The following is a 21,426-nucleotide window of genomic DNA, read 5'->3' on the forward strand; positions in this document are numbered from 1 at the left end:
TGTCTGTGCCAAGGTTTGCATTCAATCTGCGGGTCCAATTCTCCAAGGAGCCCAGGCTCCTCAGGACATGGGGGAAGAGCATTGGGGCAGGAGTCAGGTAGACGCTTTGTGTCTCAAAGCAAAGAAGGCCACATTATTGATTCCTCACTTGGCACTTGACGCACTCATCCCGAATGTGCCCAGCAGGGGGCAGTGCCAGCCTGTGGAAACTGCAACTAGGGACTAAGCTTGCGAGGCGCGGTGGGTGCCTGGTCCTGAGGGACGAATTTCTCTACCTGAAGGATCTGGTGGTGAGGGGCAGCTTCGGGAGTCTTCCGAACCTTGGGATTCCCCTCCGGAAATGTGAACACGCTTTCAAAATATGGGATCCTGAGCCGATCCCTATCTCTTTGCGCCCTTCACCTTCAAGAGACAGAACTTTCTGGTTGCTCTACTCTGAGATCACGTGATCTCACCAGGGGACGTGGTGGACAGCTTGATTGGGGAAAAGTGGGGTGAGGGGTTGGTAGCTGCGGAAGTAGAGCATTTGGGGAAGCTGGGAGTGGCAATGAAAGTCCTTAGAAGGCTGTTGGGGAAATGCTGACTAGGTTTTTAGTGTCCTCGGAGGAAATGAGCCAGTGGGTGTGCCCCATTCTGCAGGGAGCTCTGAATGCCTCTTAGCTAGCTTTAGCTGTGTCTGTGTCACCGCGATGTGTGTGCATCATTCATCCAGTAATACTACAGAGCAACTGCCACTTGTATGTCCCTCTCTCTCAGAAGCTGGGATTCCGGAAGGTTCCCCAGCCCCTAGCCCCAACTCAAAGGAGCAAGCAGTGGGGAGCAGCAGAGGCGGTCACTGATGGGTCAGGGAGAGAAGCGCTTGAGAGCACCACAGACAGACACACTGAGGCAAGGCCTCCTTCAAGAGCCGCTGAGCCACCCAGGCGGCCAGGGGAAAGTGCACAGGCAAGGAAGGAAACAGACCTGCCATTGTGGGCCCGAGCAAAGGATTTACAAAGACCTTGCCACCCAGAATGGGTCTCTGGCTCTAGGCAAGCTGCTTAGTACCTGTTGATACTATGAGAAACTTAGGTGTATCTAGGACTATTATAGACTGGCTTAATCTTTTAATTGAGGTCATAGGTTGTCTAATGAATGGACATGTTCTGAGAAATTTGTCACTACACATTGTCACCACTGAATATTCTTTTATTAATTATTTCTTTTCTTTTTCTCTTCTTCTTCTTCTTCTTCTTCTTCTTCTTCTTCTTCTTCTTCTTCTTCTTCTTCTTCTTCTTCTTCTTCCTCCTTCCTCCCTCCTCCCTCCTCCTCCCTCCTCCCTCCTCCTCCTTCCTCTTCCTCTTCTTTTGGTTTTACAAGACAGGGTTTCTCTGTGTAGCCCTGGCTGTCCTGGAACTCACTCTGTAGACCAGACTGGCCTCAAACTCAGAAATCCACCTGCCTCTGCCTCCCGAGTGCTGAGATTAAAGGTGTGCCACCACGCCCGGCTTATTAATTATTTCTTCACTTTACATCCTGACCACAGTTTCCCTTCCTTCCCCTCCTCCCAGTCCTTCCTGCCAATCTCCATTTACTTGTCTTCTGTCTTTTCAGAAGGGGGGGGGGGGCTCCCATCAACCAACCCTGGCATATCAAGTTGCAGTAAGACTGGGCACATCCTCCTCTATTGAGGCTAGACAAGGTAGCCCCGTAGGAGGGAAGGGTCCCAAAGGCAGGCCACAGAGTCAGAAACAGCCCTTGCTCCGGCTGTTAGGGGTCCCACTTGAAGACCAAGCTGCACTAGTGTAACATATGTGCAGAGGGCCTAGGTCAGTCCCATGCAGGCTCCCTGGAGAGTGGTTCAGTCTCTGTGGGCCCTTAGGGGCCCAGGCTAGTTGATTCTGTAGGTTATCTTGCACCACTGAATTTTTATACCTATGTGATATATAACTGCGTACCTAAGGTACATGGTATGTTTGTATATATGTCTGTGTGTAAATATAATTTATACTATTTGCTATATAAATATAACACATATATGCATGTAATATATAATTTATATATGTTCTATATAATCACAATATATCTGTAATATGTATATATTATAGATGTGTGGCATAGCCTGTTTCACCTAGGATACAAACATGTAGAGCTATGTTATATGTGAAATACTGGATGTATTGGTAACATAATGGTATTTGTGTATATATAAACATCCAAGATAGAAGAGGGTCCATAAACATGCCAGGCAGGAGGTATTTTTTTTTCATCTGCTTTAATCTTACAGACTTTATATACAGCTTGTCATTGACTGAGATGTCATTGTGTGCCACAGCCATGCATTGGCATCAGGGCAGATAGGAGTTCAGGGTTCAGGTCCCCAGCTTGGAGGCATGTACCCAAATTCACTACTGCTGAATGCTGTGTCATTCCCATTCTTTTCTGACTCTCCCATTTCTCTTTATTCCTACTTTCTTCAGAGTGTATAAACTGTGTGCACGTGCATGTGCGCGTGTGCGTGCGTGCGTGCGTGTGTGTGTGTGTGTGTGTGTGTGTGTGTGTGTGAGCTAATCTGAGTAAACCTGCCCCACGCTTAGAGAAGGGGATGCCAGCCCCCCCCCCCCCCCCCCCCAGGAGGTTCCACCTGGACTTTCAGCATCTGGAAAGGTTTCAGCATCTGATTGTTTGAGCCTCTCTGGCTCACTCAGCCCTCCCTGGGGACTCTCCTCAGGCTGCTGCTGCCACCACTTTTCGGCCTTGATGTTAACCAGCCTCCTGCCTCTTGCCTTCTGGGCGTTGATTCAATTAGCCAAGGTGCCCACCTCTTGCAAGGGCCATTTATAAAATCAACTGGGGCAGCTGCAGAACCTCAGGCAGGGCAGGGCTGGAGAGATAGCGAGCTGAGAGGAGGAGGTAGAGGAATCCTGGGAGGGGGGTCTGATCCAATTAGGTGCTAGGCTGGCTTCCCCCTGGCAGGAGGCTGTACATCATTGCTTGGCTTTGGTCCTCTACTGCCCGGCACAGAGCAGAGTCCATCAATCTCCAGGCTGTGGATAGGGATGGTAGAGTGAAGGCAGTGGTATGCAGTGTTCACAACACTTCCATCTTTGTAGCAAGCATGCTTGGGACAGCTTAATGTTGTGGGCTGGGCACACAGGCTGCAGCTTGACTCCCTGGGTTCAAGTTCTACCTCTGCTCAAAGGCAGCTGTGTTTTTGGCACCTGCATCAGTTTTTGCTGGGGGAAAAGGAGATGGTAACACTTCTCCTCTTTGAAGTTTGTGGCAAAGATAAAAGGGATGAATGAAAGCATAGCTCCCAGGACAGTGCTTGGCACATGCTGAGCTCCGGTGTCTACCACAGTCTCATTTGGCTCTCAAACCAGCAGTCAAATTATGCTTATCTTAGTAATAGGGTCACTGGGTCATAGGCAAGCAGCTTCCCCACAGTCTTTGCAGAGAAGACTTGGGCTTGGTAGAGGTGGAAGGATTTGCCTGGACACATGGTTCTAAAGAATGAAGAAAGGAGGAAGAGAGGTCAAGGAGAGGTCAGAAATGCTTTGCCTGCAGCCTTTCCTTTCCACACTAGGAGGGGGAGTGCTGAGGACTCCTCAGCCTCAGCTTGGAGAGGGGTTCTTGGAGAAGGAATGTTTGAGATAGAGAGAAGGGTGTTGGAGACCTGCAAAACGAATGACTTGAAGTCAAACTGTGGGTCCAAGCTGGCAGCCTAAGTTCTGCTCGAGACAGCTTTCTAAATGCTCTATGTTCTTCTTCTCTAAGCAGTTCTCTTTTGTTATTCTAAAAATTATCTGGATAGCTCAACTCTTAGAGATCAAAAGCCCAGTTTATTTTTTTTTTTAACTTATCAATTCAGTCATTCCCCCAGGTTTCCTTTTGGTTATCCCATGAATCAGCATCCCTTGACCTCAGCCTTCTTAGGAAGAGTCAGCAAGCACAGACCTGTCCTGGAATTACCATGTGGACCATGACTGGGCCTAAATTCCCTCTGTCCCAGGCTGACCTTGAACTCAGGAATCTACCTGATTTTGTGTCTTTCTGGCAAGATGGTTTGTGGTGTAGCTGCCCCTACTCCTTCAGATCTGTGACACTCCTTACACAATTCACATTTTGCATGGTTGAGAAATGATCTATTTTTGAACTCATGTTTTCAATGTTCTTTCCCACAGCCGTAGGAGCTGTCTTGAACGCCACAGTATTCTACCATTTGCTGAGACCTAGAACACATTCTTGCCTCCCAGGCTCACGCTGTCTCTGATTATCATAGAGGCATTAACCTTGGCAGAGAGGACATTCCTCATAGGGGAACCATGAAAACATGTACATTATACAAGAAAGCCTTACACCCACAACAACCACCAATACTCAAGGAGTCCCACGCTCTGCTGGCTCTGTTCCAGGGGCAGGAAACCGCCATACTGCCCCTTATATGGCTATTTTGGACTCAGCAGGGGAGGGCAGATTCCTGTGGCTGAATCTGATGCTCACATGATCTATTATGCCTAGGAATGGTGCCACCAGCCGGGCAAGCTGCTGCATAGGCTAGAAGCAAAATTGGAGGCTAGGCAGCCTCAGGGAAGCACCCCTTTCATGATCACAGCATCCACTGGCACCAAGCAGTGAGCACTTTGGGGCAAGGGAGCTAGCAGCTGGCTAGGACAAAGCATCAGGTGGCTCAGCTAGTGCCACTTGCCAACTGGTATGGTCTGTGCAGATCCTGGGACTACTGCCCTGAAGCCAGAAAGAGGAACTGGGAGTAATGAAGAAGGAAGTTGAGGAGGAGTGGGTATAAAGCTGAGGGACTGCTTGGGAGCCAAGTTTGGTAAGCAGGCCCACAATCCCAGCACATGGGAGGCTGAGTCAGGGTTGTTAGTCTGAGGCTAGCCTGAGCTACACAGTGAGAATGTATCTCTAAATAAATGAATGACCGAATGAATAAAAATAAAATAAGGTGCCCAGAAAACACTTAACACATTACAGTTTATCATTTTTTCTCTTTCTCCCTCACTTAATTCTTCCTTGCCTCATCCTCTTCCACTTTCCTTTTTTTTTTTTTTTGTCTCCCCTCAACCCCTTTCTTTTTCTCTCCTCATGGTCTTAGATCTTACCATGTAGCTCAGGTTGGCTTCACAAATCACTCTCTTCCTGCCTGAGTTTTTTAAGTAGCTAGGATTGTAAGTGTGCGCTTGACCCTGATTGAAAGGCCAAATACAACTCAGCTTTCTCTTGAGGTGGAGAAACACAGGTGCTTTTCAATATTTCAATAATATACAGTGATGGTGCTCTGGGGGATGGCCCGCCTAGAAACTTCTCATCCCTCATGCCTGCCTGCCAGCAACCTATGCTTATCCTGCCTAGTAGACGTGTGTGTGTGTGTGTGTGTGTGTGTGTGTGTGTGTGTGTGCTTCTGGGGATATAACACAGGGCTAGCATGTACTCTCCTAGCCTCTTAAAATGCCCTCCTGTGAAATGTTTAGAGTGTCCAATGCCTCCGACTAAATGAGGCCCCAGAGCTGCCAGGAGGTGATGTAGGTGAGGGTGGCCATGTCCTGTCTCTGAAGCTAGGGTTTGACTGGTTTAAAGAAAAGAAGCAGCGGCTTGCTCTGCAGTTGTAGGAGGCACAGATAGAACCCTGGGCATGACCATGTTTCCCCTTAGAGGCTCATGTCTTTCCCCAGATCCCTCTCTTTTCCTTTTTTCATGCCTTCTCAGGCTAGAGCTCCCTGGAGGCCCCTGGGACTGTGAACACAAAGGGACAGGATACCTGAGCCTGAAGGGACCTTAGCAACCCTGGACCACAGCCTCACTTCCCACTGGAGGAGTCAGGCCCCATGGGCTTCCCCATATCTCTCAGCCATGTTTACCTTTTATGAGAGTCTGTTCTAGATGCAGAGGAAGGAGCCTCTAATGTCTTTCATACAGGCCCATTCTTCATGAGTCCTCACTGTCTTCTACTGGGCCCATCCCACCTCACCTCCCTCATACCCTCTGAAAGACAGATGGACAGGCAGGCAGAGAAAGACAGAGAGAGTGCCTGGGACTGGGGGTCATCAATAGGAGCCTGGAGAGCAGCAGCTGATGTAGAGGACTCTGCCTGCCTGCGAGTTCTTTCTTCTTTCTCTACCTTGTCTTCCGTCCCTCTCTCCTCCTTCTTATGCTTATTAATATTATTATTATTTTTTTCGAGACAGGGTTTCTCTGTGTAGCCCTGGCTGTCCTGGAACTCACTTTGTAGACCAGGCTGGCCTCGAACTCAGAAATCTGCCTGCCTCTGCCTCCTGAGTGCTGGGATTAAAGGCGTGAGCCACCACCGCCTGGATCTTATGCTTATTCTTATTTGTGTGTGTGGAGGGAAGGGAGGTGCACGTGCCAGGGCATGGGGGTTGAGGGTGACTTTCAGCAGGTGGTTCTGCCTCTTTGCTGTTGAGACAGGACTTCTTGTTTCTGCCGCTATGCTGTGTACTCCAGGCTAGCTGGCCCCCAGCTTCTCTCATCTCTGATTCTCATCCCACCTGGTATTATAGATGCTTGCTGTCACATCTGCATTTCTTTCTTTAATGTTGGTTCTGGGAAACTGAGGCCATCATCTCACTGACATCCACCCTCCCACCCCAGCCTCCCAGAAGTCCTTCCTTTGGGAAATAGCTCCTGAAGCTGCCAAGTGCCTGGAGAGGTTGGATTGTCTGAGCTGAGGGCTAATCTTATGAATGAGGAACTTGGTCCTGATGTCTTTGTGACTGAAATATCCAACAGCCTACAAGAGGGGGAATTTATTTCAGCATATGGGTTCAGAAATGTCCATTGTAGTGGTGGAGTAGGGCAGAGGAGAGCAGCGCACAGCCAGATGGGGTTGGGGATAGAGGGAGAGGGAGACTGGTGCTTTCTTCCAGTGTTGCTCTTTCAGTATCTCCAAACCTTGTGGGGATGATGCCACCCACTTTCAAGATGGCTCTCTCCTTCCCAGGTCCTTCTGAAAATGTTCCCAAAGGTACACCCACGGGCATGCCCTGTCTCCTACGTGATCCTAAATTGGGTTATTTGTTTGTTTTTGTTTTTGCTTTTGATGTTGTTTATTTATATGCATATTTAAATGCTAACCCTTTATTAGATGTATAATTGATAGAGGTCTTCTCCTACTCTGTGGGCTGCTCCTTTGCTATGCAGATGCTTTTCAGCTTCATGAGATCCTTTCCATTTATTAACTGCTGGTCTCAGTGCCTGTGCTATTGGTGTCCTGTTAAGAAAGGTTGTGGGGAGTTGCTTTTCTGGTCTAGTCTGTTTGGTGCTCTATATGCCTCTTGTATCTTGCATCTCTTTCTTCAGTTTGGAGAGATTTTCTTCTATGATTTTGTTAGACATATTTTCTGAGTCTTTGACCTGTGTTTCTTCTCCTTTCTCTATATATCTATCATTTGTAGGTTTGGTCTATTCGTAGTATCCATAGATTTCCTGGATACTTTGTGCCCGGATTCTTTCAGATTTAACATTTTCTTTGACAAAGCTATATATGCATTTCTTATACCTTGTCGTCAGGACCTGAAATTAACTCTTCCATGTCTTTTAATCTATTGCTGAGGCTTACCTCTGAGGATTTGTTTGACATCCTGAGATTTTCATTTCCAGTTTTAATTCAGTTTGGGTTTTCTTTAGTGATTGCATTTCTTTGTTAAATTCTGTATTTATGTCTTGAATTGTTTTCATTGTTCATTGAACTATATTCTTTGCGGTCATGGTCTCATTAGGGAATTTATTCCTATCCCTTTTAAGGTCATTAACACAATCCTAATTGCTATTTGAAGTGTTTGTCTTGTGCTTCAGCCAAATTGCTCCTTTTCAGGACCTATTGCAATATGTTTCTGGCTTCTGGAGGAGACATTCTGTCTTGGCTGTTTATGCTGTGGTTTTTGTTTTTGTTTTTTGCTTTTTTCTTCAGCATCAGGAGTTATGCCCTTTGGAGTATTTCTTGGTGTAGAGATCTGGTCTCACACTTATTGGGTGGGTGTCCCATTCTTTGGTCGCTTACTGCATGCTCTGGGTCCTAGCCAAGTGTGGTGGTTATGGGGTACCTGATAGAGAGTGTCTTTATGAGCCAGAAGAAATCACAAAGGAATGGATATGTGCTAGAAATAGTGGCTGAGAGGGGTTGTGGGAAAGGGGTAAGGGAACTCTGGGTCCACACTGAATTAGGGGATGGGGGTGGGCTGGGAGGAGAGACCTCAGTCTTTGTGTTTTTATCTCTCAGCTATGGGTAGTTGCTTCCACCAACCCAGTGAGGTTAAATAAGGTGAGTGGGAATTGCATTACTTTATTCAGTATCAAGTCATCGTTGGCCCTCAAAGCACCTGATGCCAATCAGATGCCAACGTTCTCAGATCTCAGGGTTGTCAGAGTCCCCAGGAGCCGCCTTGAAGAACAATGGAGAGCGCACAAGACGGACCCACAGAAGGCACAACTTACATTCACCGGTTTCGTTTTGTTCCTTCCTCCAAGCCAGAACCCAAATGTACAATTCTTCTGTCTGTGGTAATAGTCATGAACCACCACTGCTGGATAATTCACCTGTTCTTGGCTCTTTCCTGTTGGTCAGATGAGGAGATGGATGATGGTCTGAGGAGGAGCGATGCGAGCTGGAAGAAGAATTGATTGGAGGACAGACCAGTTGGCAAAGTCTCTGGCAGATCACCTGCACAGTGGGGTTGCACTTAAAGGCTAAATAGTGAGCACCTGGATTTGGGGCCTGGCATCTACTGCTCTGCCCCCACAGAAGGGTGCAGTGCTATCTGCAGCCCTTCCCCCAACGTTAGGAAATCCCAGAAGCCCTTCCCATAGAGCCCACAAGAACTGAGACTCTAGAGTGTGGGTAGCTATGATCCAGTATTCTGGTAGCTTAGGGGGTGTTCTGTTCACAGTGGGCAAGATAGTGAGGGAATTCTCACACTGTATTGTCTAGCCAGGATTCCGTTTCCTGGTAGTTAAGAGGTGTTTTGTTCACACTGGGCAGGATGGCAAATAGTCCTTATATTATAGTGTCTGAGAGCAGACACCTTCTGAACATCTATAGATATGCCATTGCTGGGATCTATGAATACCTTTAGGTCTCTGCTAGAGATATGGCTACACCCTGCTACCTCACCAGTTCCTCCTTCAGGAGATTGTGTGTGTGTGTGTGTGTGTGTGTGTGTGTGTGTGTGTGTGTGTATCTAGATTCTGTCCCCTTTACATTGTCTCCAAGGTAGGGTAACATTTGCCCATTAGCTTGGAGTTCCATATCCATCAAACTAAGGGGAACTTCTCATAAGGAGGGACAATCTGCAGCCCCTATCTCCATTTTTCAGAGGCACTCCTGTCTGGATCTTCTGAAGTCAGCACCTTGGCCAAGACCAGAGCTGATGAGGGTAATGGGTGGGAAACAGTTACCACAGGGCCCTGCGCAGGCAGGATAAACTCACTGGCTCCTTTTCCTGGTAGGCAGGTCAGATGTGTCAGAGAGTAGCTGTGAATGCAGCCCGACATACAAAGCCACAAACTTATTCCAGAACACTGGGAGACTTTTCTGTCTGTTTGTTGTGGTTGTTGGTAACTTGAATGGGCAGTTCTACAGCATGAACTTTGTATGTGACAGTGTCATGTCACAGTGTTAGAGGTTGGACACTCCTGCTAAGGTCCTTCACTTCACCTGCCACCACCGTGACCTTTGCTTACAGGGTCTGCTGCTCAGGGCCAGCGTGCTGGTGCTCCTGGCACTTGAGGTCCCTGGCTTAATGACTTCTCACTGAAATGTCAGGAGCTTTAGGAGCAGGAGCATCTCCTAGCCAGGCTGGGAGCCCTGCTTTAGAGAGGAGCCATGCATCCCAGTATGCCAGCTACAGGATCCACTTGTAAGTACAGCAGCTTATGAACAAAGGCAAAGTGAGTTTTTATATGGAGGAGCCAGGCTGGGGAAAGGGAGCGCACTGGGGACATCAGGAGTTAGAACCAAGATGTGTCTTCCCTAGGAGTTGAAGAGCGAAGGGCTCCAGCAAGGGCCTGAGGCTGGGTGCTGGGTGCTGTGTGATTTGGGGGCCTGACTCCTATGTGCAGACCTTCTTCAAGGCAGTAAATACCTCTGCCATGTAATTCACTCACGATGGCTACCCTCCATGGGCTCATAAAATATTTTACTATTCCTAAAAGCCTACCTTGTAAAAGGCAAATGCTCCCCATAAAGTGCTCATGCCTGGAGTTCATTACCAGCCGACACCCTAATTATGATCACTTTAGAAGGAATTAGGTGGCACCCAGAAATCTGATCTTAATAGTTTACATGTGTGCATGTGTGCACATGTATTTGAGTTGAGGGCACGAGCTCCTTTTTTCTTCTTTAATTCACTCAACAAATATTGATCAAACACTACTAGAATGCCAAATGGTAGCCATGGTTCTGCTGGAACGAAGCCGGAACAAAGACCCTAAACACCTCTGCCCCCGTGGAGCTTACATGAGGAAGAAGGACAAGAAACAAGCATAACTAGAGGTGAATAGGAGTCAGAGGGCAGCAAGCAGCACGGATAAAAATACAGCAGGGGGTGGGGAGGAGATAGTGGGGGGAGGAACTGACCTTATGGCAGGGCTAGAACCAGCCTGTGACCACAAGGGCCAGGATGAGGGGATGATCCTGAAGGAGGTCCTTACTCCATCCTGGAGGCACCCCTCCCCAAGCCTTCTCCTCCTCGTTTTCTCCTCCTTCAGTCAGTGTTCCAAGAACCAGAGAGCTTTCAGGGCCCAGTGGAAGAGAAGCCATAGATGGGGTGTTTCCTGGGCAGGCAGGGTGTCAGAGCAGCTGGCAAGCTCCCGTCCAGCCAGTTCCTCAATATATTAGTCACTCTTCCTAGCTGTGACTGAAATACAACAGGAGAAAGGAAGAAAGATTTGTTTTGGCTCATGCGTACAGAGGGTTCAGTCCGCAGCCACTTGGCTCTGTGTTTTTGACCCTGTGCTGAGACAGAACATTAAGGCAGCCAAGCTTGTTTGCCTTCTGGTGACCAGGAGACAGACAAGGGAATACAAGAAGGGGCAAGGACAAGATACAGCCTCAAGGACACAACCCAGTGACGCACCTTCTCTAGACACGCCCCATTTGCTTCTCACTATTTCCAATAATGCTGCATCTTATGAATCTGTTAAGAGATTGATGAAGCCATTCATTAGGTCAGGACCCTGGTGACCTGGTCACCTTTGGAAACACCGCCACAGACACATTTGTGGGTATGTGCTCTGCCAATGCATGTGGTTCTCAATCCAATCAATGTAATAACTCAGATTAGCTGTCACACCAGCTAATGAGGTACTAGCTCACCTCACATGGCTTGTCCTTGTTGTGTGACAAAAATGTTTCCCGGAGAGATGCAACACACATATCTATTCACTCCACAGAGGGAGCCCAAGAGGGAGACTAATTATGGATGCCATCAAAGTCAAACTTGGTGAACCAACAGGTTTTATTGGGGCTACTTACAGGAGTATAGTGAGGGAGCAGAAATGACTCAAAGACAACTGTATCACCAGGGCCCACTCCATCATGGGTGACAGCTCACAAAAACTGGGAAGTTCAAGCACACTGTATAGCCTGCCTAAAAGGTTGGGGTGTTTTTCCCAAGTCTGAATCTGGGGGATCACCAGGCAGAGATGTGTTATGGTGTGAGGGCAGGCAGAGTAGGTTTGGGCTTATTTCACACTGTGCTAAGACTCTTTTTGTACTTCACCCTGTTGGGGACCTTCAGAAGAGGGGGAGAGGTTTACAACCCGCCTAGGGCATAATGTGCTACTGCTAGGGGCTGATGGAGGATGTAGATCTGGGGTACTGGGTCCAGGGTAAGAAGGTCCAATGACTTGAGCATCACAGATTTCTAGGGATGGTGTCAAAGAAACATCCCTAAGCTAGAGGAAGAAAAGAAAAATAGTACGGTAGGCTGAGAGACTCATGCTTGGTCACTCTAGAATGTTCTTTGAGTGCGGCGGGGAAAGGAAGGGTGCCAAGCCACAAGGGAGGCCCCTGCAGAGAAAGAAGGGGAAGAGGACATTGTGGTCTACTGTGGGAAAGACAGGGGTAGTCTGGGGAGAACATTTTAATGAGGGTGGAGCTTATCATGAGCAGAACCCTTATGATGGATTAAAGGGCCTTGGCACTGCAGAAGAAGTCTATTGGCTCCAACCTCTTGGTTATAGAAATAGAACCAGGTATAGGGGAGATGCTCATATGCCCATAGTTACCGGAGGACCGGGAACTTCATGCCTGGGTATTTCAGCTCAGTGTAGCTGTAGCTGCCATTCTGATCTGTTCTAACAAGTCTGAAGTACTAACTTTCTCATCTCCACTCCCTACCAAGAGAGCTACAGTGGTCATTACTACCCCATCTTTCAGATGGAGAACCTTAGGTGCAGCCTTTACTCAAGGTCACACAGCTGGTGTATGGGGAGTGGAGATAGGAACTCTGCAGTTTGCACTAGGGTCCACGCTCTTCCTCATAGAGGTAGCCTTTGATGTCCTAACTATGACTGTGGTCAATAGCTCTTGTCTAAGCATGACAGTGTCTTTTGGGAGAACGTCTCGTTCTCCTACTCTCCACCCTGCTTGTCAACGTCTTGGTGCCTCTGTTCCTTATTATTTTTGCTCTCCTTCAGGCAGAACTGGATATGGCGAAGGAGCAGCTCTGGGCAAGTGAGATGGGATGCTGTCATTTGCATCCCTTGCTCAGTGCTGTGGTGTAAATATTTCCACTGTGGTCTGATTCCCTCCATGGCCAACATTAAGCCCTCAACCGAACATCAATCGGCTGCAAACTCTACAATGGATTCTCAGGTTCGTCTGGCTCCAGCACATCACTATAATGGCACCCCCTTCCTTCCCAACTCTTCCTGAAGCCCCTCTCCCTCCCCCTCCTGCTCATCCACTCCCCACCTTTGATTAAACTAGGTGCACACAGATGGTTATGATTTGAAAGTTCTCGTCTTAGGGTGTTTACTTCCTCTACTCGAAAAGGAATAATAATAAAAAATTCATGGAGTTCTGCCCACTATAAACATTTCCTAGAAGGGGCTTTGATGATTTAGTTCAAGTCTTGGTTTTACAGGTATGGAAAGCTTGCCTGGAGTGTCAAGGGACTTGCTCAGAAACACAGTAACTCACCACACCAGAAGCCTGACTCCTTGTCCCTTGCTTGCTTTTTCTAACATATCCTGATGTCGTGTGTGTGTGTGTGTGTGTGTGTGTGTGTGTGTGTGCTGATCCAAAAAAAGTACAATGAAAATATAAACTATTAGCTCAGGGGAAGGGGGAGCCCTCAAGGTGTTTTGGATCTGCCTCATCAACCTGTAACTCTGAGTCAGAGTCTTAGATGCTTAGAGCTTTTGGCTTTGTCACTTTATTTTTTTTTCTTTTCTTTTTATTACGTATTTTACTCAATTACATTTCCAATGCTATCCCAAAAGTCCCCCACAACACCCCTCCCCCACTCCCCTTCCCACCCATTCCAATTTTTTGGCCCTGGCGTTCCCCTGTACTGGGGCATATAAAGTTTGCCTGTCCAATGGGCCTCTCTTTGCAGTGATGGCCGACTAGGCCATCTTTTGATACATATGCAGCTAGAGTCAAGAGCTCCGGGGTACTGGTTAGTTCATAATGTTGTTCCATCTATAGGGTTGCAGATCTCTTTAGCTCCTTGGATACTTTCTCTAGCTCCTCCATTGGGGGCCCTGTACTTTGTTACTTTAAAATGCAGATATTACAAATATTTGCCTCACGCATCTCAGAGCGATGTTATGAAAACCAAAGGAGATAAATGGCTAGCAAAGTGTGTCTGATGTAAGCAAACTCAAATGGCTCTTAAATGCAGAGGGCTACTCAGCACCTCATTCAGAATAAGAGAAAGGTAAGTTAAAATTACATCAGGTAAACAATTTTCTCACCTCTCAGATTGGCAACAGGCCCGAAAGTTGATAACCCCTGTAATGGGGATACTGTGAGGGAAGAGAAGTGTGTGGTGCCTCGGCAGAGGGTATTTTAGCAATAGCTATCAATGATTTAAATACATAGCTCTTCTGACCTAGCAATTCCACTTTTGGGACTGTATCTTATAAATATATTTGCATACGTGCCAAGGATCTTCTAACAGCTCTCTATTGTAGTGATGTTTGCAACAGACAAAAAATTGAAATGATATCAGTGTTCATCAAGAGAGGTATCTATAGGCCAGGGGGTGTGGCTCAGTGGTAGAGCACTTTCTTACTGTCCAGGGAGCCCTGAAGTCCACCCCCAGCAGTAAATAAAAAGAGATGTCTCTTTAAAATGCCCTGTCTTCCCATCTTGCCCTGATTAGGAGCCATTAAGACACCAGGAAGACTAGCTGCTTGGTCTGAAGTAAGTATCCCCAGTTAGGAGGGAGCATGTCTCTTCTCAGAGTGCTATTTGTGAGGTCAGTCAGCCCACTGGGCTTCTTACTTTTGGGGTGCCCCATCCTGCTGCTTTTCTGCTCCTCTCGGAGGGGCATCAGCCCATCCTGCCAGCATCTCGACAGCCTAGAAACAAATCCTAGCATGCAGAGGCCTACCATCAATTAGAGATAGGCAAGGGACTTACTATCTGTAGAGGGATCTGTAGGAGGCGGGGCTGTTGGCAAAGGAAAAGCATCATGTCTCCAATTAAAGTTCTAAGGATTCATCTTCCACTCAGCCCCCCTCAGAAATTGACAGTTATTAGGTTGTCAAGGCTGATTTTCCTCCTGGCCCTTTCTTGCCCTTAATATCCTCCTTCCCTCCCTCTCTCCCTTCCTCCCTCTCCCCCTTCTCTGTGTGTGTGTGTGATCATGTGCGCACGTGCACACACACACACACACACACACACACACACACACACACACACATGCATGTGTACAGACACCTAAGTGAATAAAGTACTGATGGTTTTCTGTTCAAAACTTAAAACTGCTGCCTTTGGCCTGGCTTCTTGACTTTTGGTGTGTGTGTGTGTGTGTGTGTGTGTGTGTGTGTGTGGCACAGGCACTGCACTGCTGAGCAGGTAGAGTCTGAGGCTCATAGGGGGCCTAGAATCTAGGGTGAAACAGGTTTTTGCGTATAGTCAGATTGCCAACTGTGTGTTGGGAGTGTCCCATCCCATAGATCTAAGAAAGGTACCCCATGTGCCACTCCCTCTGAATTTCATCGTTGGATACGTATGCCTGGGAATATATTGAGCCCCTTCCCAGGTCTCTTTGCAGTGAACACATTCCTCTATGAGGGAGTTCACAAAATCACTACCATCCCAGGACACTGAACTCTGGGCGAAGGGATTCTGAACAGTCTGAAATCTTGCTGGAAGGAAGCTGAAGGCCATGGGGTTTACCCAACACTGCTCCTCATGTTGGTGACAGTGATGTGGTTGCCACCTGGGTCCTCTGACTTGAAGATTGGCTGGCTTCAGTTTATCACAGTGGTTTTCTTTGGTGACAAGAGGAAGCCTGACTGAACAGGGCCCCCAGGTGAGAGAGGACAAGCAACAGGCGTGGACAGGCCAGGCAAGTGTGGCGACAGCTTGCCCAACACTGCCATTTTGCTAGTTGCCGGCCGCAGATGTTGTTCTTTTTTGGTGTTATTTAATTTGCATTTATGATTCTGGACACACACTATGGATACCTGGCTTTGGTTTCCTGTTTATTCGCCCTTGTGATTTTTCTGGGTTGTTTTTCTGGTGGTTAGATTAGTATTCATTCCTTTCTTCTCCATTAGTGTTAGGCCTTTGTTCCTCTCTTCCTACCACCGAGTCGACTCTTTCTTGTGCTCTCGTGGCTGAGCTTGTGTCTGTATTCCTCCTTGCTGTGTAGTCTTCTTTTAACCACTCTCTACAGTGCTGGTTTGGTGGATATGGACTGCCTCAGTCTGGGCTTGTCCTGCAATATCTTTATTTATCTGTCCGTTTTCGATAATAGCTTTGCTGGAGGCAGCAATCTTGGTTGGAAGTTCTTACTTTCAGGCCTTGAGAGATATTGTTCTATGTTCTCCTGTCTTTTACGGTTGCTGGAAAAATAAAAGGAAGCATATTGTGGGAAGAGAGGGAGAGGATACAGAACTAAAGAGGAGCCCCCCTCCCCAACTCCTGGAGCAGCTTCTTTGTGTCCCACAAAATGTAGAGACTGACCATTGCATGCACAGGGCTGTGGAGGGTCAGTTGGATTTGCAGACTCTTTCTTGTGGTTTATGCTGGTGTTGAGCTTGTCTTGGACAAAAGTGATACCTACCAGAGCTATTTGTTATCCAAACTTCTTTATGTAATAGGGGAATCTGCTGGCCACACTTAGCTTTAGTCTGTAAGCTGGGCCGGTTCTCTTATACACTGGATATATGCCTAAACTCCTTGTCCCTGGCAGGGGACGGGGGTGACTAATATTCTTACTTAAAGGGTGTTTTCCCAAGTGGAAGTAACCCCAGTACTGTGATCTGTATAAGTGAAAGACAAGTCTTTGTGTTTTCAAGATGTTCCAAGTATTAGTCTCCCTGATGAAGGGAGGAGATGCACTTTGGAGTTCTGAACTGAATGGCAGATGGCCGACTCTAGAGGTTGATTCTGTCTCTGCCCTCAGGCTCAAGGCTACCAAGTTCTAATGTTAGCCTCAGTTAACAAGCTCTGTCCCAGCCATTGAGCACAGGGACATACATTACTCTACCGTGAGCAGAGCCTCCTGCCGACTGTACTTTCCGGCTGGTCAGGGTCTAACCCTCCTGCTCTTTATAACTGCCTCTCAGGGCTGGTCTCAGGGCAGGACAGATTTGTGGTCTGTTCTTTGGTCTCTCAAGATAGCTTAGTTTCCTCAGTTTCATAGATTAGGACCGCTATGTAGATGGTGGCTAGCCACTGTCCTGCTAATCATACAGAATGACACGAAGGGGTTCTGCACCACTGCTGACCCACATGCTGGAGGAAGTTCTGCTGCACCGAAACTCACAACTGTGTGAGGTTTGTGTGGGCTTGCCACCCACTCTCTTTCCTCTTAGGCTGCCTGGCTGACTTCTGGATAGGTTGTCTGTTTTCCCTTCCTTGCCAGGGAACTATACAACCAGGGCAGTGTTCAGCTTGGCTTCTTTTTAGTTTGTGGTCCATCTTTTTCTTGGTATTTTCGCTCTTTTAGCCCAACTTTGTGGATTGTGGAGGCTCTTTTCTTTCTTTGGAGCATTCCTTTTCCACTTCTTCCTTCTGTTTTCCTCCCTCCTCCTACCTCTCTTCCCCTCCTTTTCTTCTTTCTTTTTTTTTTTTGAGCTAGGGTCTGGCTGTCCTGGAACTCACAGAAATTAGCCTGCTTCTGCCTTCTGCGTGCTGGGATTCTAGGACTGCACTACCACACCAGATCCAGTCTGTTCTTTTATATAGTGATGCTTCTCCCTAGATAGATGCTCTGGATCTGACTGAATTTGAAGCACCTCATTCTGTTGTTGTATTGAGAATAGGCTTTTTTTTTGGGGGGGGGGCAAGTGTCGAAGCATAGAGGGGCCACTGTAGTAAACCAGGCAACATGGTGTTGGTAAATATCTGGGTGACTGTAGTGAGGTGGTAGATGTTGAGAAATGATGCTTGCTGGTTGCATTCATTGTGAGGGTGATTTTTAGGCAGGGGAGAATGGAGCAGCACTGATTGACAGGGGAAGGCGGAGGGAAGAATTGACCTGTAGGGGAGATTCAGGGATCACACTTAAGATGTGGTTTCCAACTGTCTATGGTGGCTGAGCAGTAACCAGTGTGAGTCTAGTACTCAGGAGAGCCTGGGCTAGAGTTAGGAAGATGGGTGTTTCTTAGTATTTAAAGGTCACAAGACATTGAACTTACTCTGAAAGTGTTGTTTGTCAAAAAGATAGTAAATCAAAGGATAGTCCCTGGGGTTGTGTAGTCAGCAGGGTTGGCCAATCAGCAAGAACAAGAGAGCAGTGTAGTCAGCAGGGCCAGGATTGACCAATCAGCAAAAACAGTAGAGAGGGTGTGACCTGCAATATGAGAGAAGGACAGTGAGATGCACAGAAGATGTAATCCTTCTGCTCATTGGCTGTTGGTGCTGAGTCATTTCAACAGGAAGAGAGGCAGAGTGCAGAGCCACAGAAAAACATCATGGGCTGAGGAGGGAAGGGAAGATCTGCGGCAAGTTTGAAGAGAAAAGGAGAGGGGAGGCTAAGGGAGGAGAGGGGAGGGGAAAGAGAGGGAAGGAGAGAAAAGAAAAGAGAAGGGGCTTCCAGGAGAGTGGTACAAAGGTTCATATGACCAGTAGTAACTCCAGAATTTCTTTAAAAAATTTTTATAGCCATATTTTTAAAATGTGGTGTATATTAGCTACTTTTAATGTTGCTGTGATAAAATACTATTATCACAATGACTCAAAGGAGAAACTTTGAGTTGGCTAAGTTTCCAGAGGGAGAATCCATCATGGCGGGAGGGCCTGGCAGTAATCGGCAGGTACACAGCAAACAGCAGTAGCAAGCTGTGAGGTCATATCCTCAGTCATAGGTGTGAAGCAGAGGGTGGCCGGAGTGAGACTTTTTTTTTTTAAAAATTTTATTTTAATTTATTTTAATTAGGTATTTTCTTCATTTACATTTCCAATGCTATCCCAAAAGTCCCCCATACCCTCCCCCCCCCCCAACTCCCCTACCCACCCACTCCCACTTCTTGGCCCTGGCATTCCCCTGTACTGAGGCATATAAAGTTTGCAAGACCAATGGGCCTCTCTTTCCACTGATGGCCGACTAGGCCATCTTCTGATACATATGCAGCTAGAGACACGAGCTCCGGGGGTTACTGGTTAGTTCATATTGTTGTTCCACCTATAGGGTTGCAGATCCTTTTAGCTCCTTGGGTACGTTCTCTAGCTTCTCCATTGGGGGCCCTGTGAGCATCCACTTCTGTGTTTGCTAGGCCCCGGCATAGCCTCACAAGAGACAGCTATATCAGGGTCATTTCAGCAAAATCTTGCTAGTGTGTGCAATGGTGTCAGCATTTGGAGGCTGATAATGGGATGGATCACCAGGTATGGTCCATCCTTTCGTCTCAGCTCCAAACTTTGTCTCTGTAACTCCTTCCATGGGTGTTTTGTTCCCAATTCTAAGAAAAGTGTCCACACGTTGGTCTTCATTCTTCTTGAGTTTCATGTGTTTTGCAAATTGTATCTTATATCTTGGGTATTCTAAGTCTTAAGGCCCACCTCCATTGATATACTTCCTAAACCTCCCAACCTCCCAAACAGCATCACCAACTGGAGGCCAAAGGCTCTGGGGAACAGATCTGATTCAAACCATCAAATTATATACATACACATACACATACACATACACATACACATACACATACACATACACATACACATACACATATTATGTGTGTATGTGTGTCTGGAATATGTGTCACAGTAAGGAGGTCAAGAAGAAATCTGCAACTATGTGTGTCCCTGGGATTGAATTCAGGTCACCAGCCTTGGCTGTAGGCATCTTTCTAAGCTGGCCCTGTAACTCTAGAATTGCTATACCAGAGTCATGGAGCAGCATGGGTCAGCTTAGAAAGGACTTTGACAATAGACTCTCTAAATTCTTAAGATCAAGAAAACCTCAAAATGTTCATATAAAGGATAAGATAAGCTGGAGTGGGCAGAGGGTATGTTGACCCTGAAGTTCTTCCATGGCCCACTAAGTGTTAAGTCTTACGTAATCAGCTGGAGGTGAGAAAGGGGCCTTTTTGGCAAGATGGACACTCTATCTTAGAGCTAGTTCCTTTACTTCAGCTGTGTTCGGTCAGCAGAAGTGCAGCCAGTGGGGTGAGAAAGAGGGTGAGAACCAGACAGGAGTTTGCAGAGATAGGGCCGGGCCTCCCACTGAACAGGAAGGAAATTTGCTAACACCCCTTTCTTGCCTTCTTCCCTCTCACAGACATTTAGGCATGTCTGACTTCAGTCAATAGAATACATACAGATGCATACATGTGTATACACATCTGCACACACATACATTCTCTTCCCCTTCCAACACACAACATGTGACTTTGTACATCCAGGATTCTTTTTGGAGGAGGAAGCACAAGGCAAGATGCCTTAGGGAGAAAATACCGTTGCTGCCAAGCCTGAAGACATGGGTTCAAGTCCTTCCATCAGGAAGAAGGAGAAAATGGATTCCTGCAAGTTGTCCTTTGATCTCAGCACACAGGCTGTTATGTACTCTTTCACACTCAACTTTTTTTTTTTTTAAAGTAAGAAAACAAAATAAAACCAAAACATCTCGGGGAGACCTTAAACTTTTTGCAAAGATGTTAAAGCATTTTTTTTTTAAAGATTTATTTATTTATTTATTTATTATAATATAGTACACTGTAGCTGTCCTCAGACACTCCAGAAGAGGGAGTCAGATCTCGTTACGGATGGTTGTGAGCCACCATGTGGTTGCTGGGATTTGAACTCCTGACCTTCGGAAGAGCAGTCGGGTGCTCTTACCCACTGAGCCATCTCACCAGCCCCGTTAAAGCATTTTTAAGTTCCCTTGGAAACCCAACTGTGCATGTGACACCTTTTGACCACTCTCTGTGGGGGTCACTCTGCATTTCAAGGGTAAGTTTGATCTCTGGAAATAGCCTAAAGTTATTGAAAGCTAAGCATGATCCAATGAGAGATTAGGTGTTTATGGCCTCTGATGAGGGTTGATACCACCAGGAGAAGGCTTACTTTATCCTAATTAAAAGCAGAGGCTTCTTCCTTCACGCATGTACGAAGAATGATGGGTAAAGTACCTGGTCTAGTTTTTGATCTGTCGGCATTCCATAATTGCTAATTATTAATATTCCCAAAACAGTGATCTGAAATGAATGGGATCATTGTTGAAAGAAATGTCACGTCCCCCAAGGTGAAGGCTTTGAAGGGACAGACTTTATCTAGAATTAGAAATTTTGCTAAGTGTGTTAAAAAAATCGCAGATTCATAACCTCATAATCTTATCTGTTATTCTCTTTTATCAGCGTTATAGGCAGCAGGACTGGAGGACTCCAGGTCACAGACGAGGACAGCTGAAGGAGATCACATGGGCTAGAATGAAGCCAACCCTTACCTCACCCCTCAGAACCACTCATGACTATCTCAGGAGGTGAAGAAGCTGGGATATGCTCCCCTGATCTCTCCCTCTGGGCTAGAATGCTGATGCCAGGGGCTGGAAATGCAACTATAAGAAGTTCTCGTGTTGGATGTAGACTTTTTCCTCCATTACTTTATTTATTCATGTACCTGGTTGCAGCCCCCTCTCCTTCCAGCATCTTCTCATACAGCTCATCTCCTTCTTCTCTGAGAAGAGAAAGGCCCCACCCAACCCCTGTGTACCAACCTACCCTGGCACATGAGGTCACTGCAGGATCAGGCACATCCTCTCCCACTGAGGCCACCTAGTTAGGGGA

General features: G+C 46.9%; 1 long non-coding RNA gene across 2 annotated transcripts; it reads left to right on the forward strand.

Moving 5' to 3' along the window:
- The first annotated feature begins 8,823 nt into the window (after positions 1-8,823).
- Positions 8,824-21,224, forward strand: Gm34442. 2 transcript variants are annotated; one of them, XR_874802.2, is made up of 4 exons: positions 8,824-9,872; positions 10,392-10,507; positions 12,655-12,832; positions 20,998-21,224. It is a non-coding gene; the product is annotated as a predicted gene, 34442 (long non-coding RNA). The 2 variants fall into 2 exon arrangements; XR_383567.3 differs by lacking the exon at positions 10,392-10,507.
- Positions 21,225-21,426: the final 202 nt, after the last annotated feature.

This window comes from Mus musculus, chromosome 14 (assembly GCF_000001635.26).
Source record: "Mus musculus strain C57BL/6J chromosome 14, GRCm38.p6 C57BL/6J".
Taxonomy (NCBI): Eukaryota; Metazoa; Chordata; class Mammalia; order Rodentia; family Muridae; genus Mus; species Mus musculus.